The sequence below is a fragment of the Palaemon carinicauda genome, chromosome 18 (assembly GCF_036898095.1).
Source record: "Palaemon carinicauda isolate YSFRI2023 chromosome 18, ASM3689809v2, whole genome shotgun sequence".
NCBI classification, from domain to species: domain Eukaryota; kingdom Metazoa; phylum Arthropoda; class Malacostraca; order Decapoda; family Palaemonidae; genus Palaemon; species Palaemon carinicauda.
The window spans coordinates 18,563,864-18,566,363 of record NC_090742.1 but is presented as its reverse complement, the minus strand read 5'-3'; positions in this window follow the sequence as shown (position 1 = coordinate 18,566,363).

Sequence of the window (2,500 nt, the reverse complement as noted above, 5' to 3'; positions counted from 1 at the left end):
ATAAGCGGATGAGCAACCTGGGGGAGTAACGAGAACTTTGGGTGTGGAGGAAATGTCCCACTAAATTTCGATGAAGTCACTGGCAGCAGGGTGAAGGATTGGGTTTAAAGCGATAGACAAGATGTCTCTTCGTCTTCTACTCCTGATGCCTGTCGGATGATCTTACTGGAATTAGTCACTTGCCTTGATTAGATAGGCACTGCGCATCACAAGGAACTGGCTATCCTTTGATGTATCCATTATTATTATTATTATTATTATTATTATTATTATTATTACTTGCTAAGCAAACAACCCTAGCTGGAAAAGTAGGATACTATAAGCCCATGGGCTCCAACAGAAAAAATAGCCTAGTGTTAGGTTGTTTGACTGTGAAACAACCTAGTTTCAATTTTTTTAACTGCCCTCTTTATTTTTGTTAAGGTGGGAGAATTGTTTACTTTGGTGACGTTGTGGGTAACAAGAATTAGTCAGGTTTGGGAAGCCAGATGGACCAGTTCTCGTAATGCAGTCGAGAAAGAGCAGCAGGCACAGCTTTGGAGTATCTCCTAGTTGGTGGTGACTTGTCCTCAACCTAGTCCTCGAGGTCGAGATGGTTTGGAAGAGTTATTCTTCGGTGGCAGCAAAGTGGCTGTCGTATCGACACTGTCGTGGTAGTTCCCGCAGTGTTCGATGGACGTCCTCGAGGATCAGGGATTGTTTATGAATGTTTGTATTTTGGAGGAACCAGTGTAATAATGAGAAGATTCTTTTATTAATTTTTCATTGCTGCTGTTTACGGTGTTTTTGTTATTGAATTCTGTTAATTGTTTATCATTTACTTTAACTTTAAGTTGACTGTATTTGAAACTTTGAATTTTAATCTGAATTTGTGGTAACGATCATTTATGTCTCTGTGCTTCCCAATACCTGTACTCATTGTAATTATTGTATATACTTGTAATTATTGTATAATTGTTGTATAATAAACTAGGTTAAGATACTTAAGTGTTTTCTGTTTTACCCACCCCTTTGGTTGTTGCAGTCCATTGGTTCATTCCAGTCCCAATTCTTTTAGTATTTTTAAAGAACCTGTTGAACCATTAAGGCGGTTCATAACATTGGCGACCGTGACAGGATTGGGTCTGTTTTGGCTGGTGGTTCTGTGACATCTTTGGGGGTGGGTTAGAGAGTGATCTGGAAAAAAAAAAATTCTGAATTTTTTTTTTTTTGAGTGTGGAGGTGTTAGGTTGTTTGACTGTGAAACAACCTAGTTTCAATTTTTTTAACTGCCCTCTTTATTTTTGTTAAGGTGGGAGAATTGTTTACTTTGGTGACGTTGTGGGTAAAAAGAATTAGTCAGGTTTGGGAAGCCAGATGGACCAGTTCTCGTAATGCAGTCGAGAAAGAGCAGCAGGCACAGCTTTGGAGTATCTCCTAGTTGGTGGTGACTTGTCCTCGAGGTCGAGATGGTTTGGAAGAGTTATTCTTCGGTGGCAGCAAAGTGGCTGTCGTATCGACACTGTCGTGGTAGTTCCCGCAGTGTTCGATGGACGTCCTCGAGGATCAGGGATTGTTTATGAATGTTTGTATTTTGGAGGAACCAGTGTAATAATGAGAAGATTCTTTTATTAATTTTTCATTGCTGCTGTTTACGGTGTTTTTGTTATTGAATTCTGTTAATTGTTTATCATTTACTTTAACTTTAAGTTGACTGTATTTGAAACTTTGAATTTTAATCTGAATTTGTGGTAACGATCATTTATGTCTCTGTGCTTCCCAATACCTGTACTCATTGTAAATATTGTATATACTTGTAATTATTGTATAATTGTTGTATAATAAACTAGGTTAAGATACTTAAGTGTTTTCTGTTTTACCCACCCCTTTGGTTGTTGCAGTCCATTGGTTCATTCCAGTCCCAATTCTTTTAGTATTTTTAAAGAACCTGTTGAACCATTAAGGCGGTTCATAACACCTAGTGAGGAAAAGTAAAAAGTAAAAAATATCTTAAGAGTAACATGAAATAAATATCTCCTATAGTAACTTTAAAAACTTAAAAAAAAAAAAACAAGAGGAAGAGAAATAAGATAGAACAGTGTGCTCGAGTATTCCCTCAAGAAAGTGAACTCTTACACAAGACAGTGGAAGACCATGGTACAAAGGCTATGGCACTACCCAAGACTAAAGAACATTGGTTTGATTTTGGAGTGTCCTCCTAGAAGAGCTGCTTACTATAGCTAAAGAGCCTCTTCTAACCAATGAATCATCATCAAACATATAACTGGTGGAAATTTTGAGATACCTGAACAACTGTTTGTAAAATGGAGTAACAATTACATAATCATCTTATTGATAGAACCCACTGTCGTAAGGTGGACTTGTAAAAGTATACAATACGAACTAGGACAATCAAAACATGACTAACAGAAGTATGAAATGTAAACAAGCACAAACAAGCCTAAAATAAACCAAACTCACTTACTTTTGAAAAAGACAAAAATATACTGACGTAACCAGA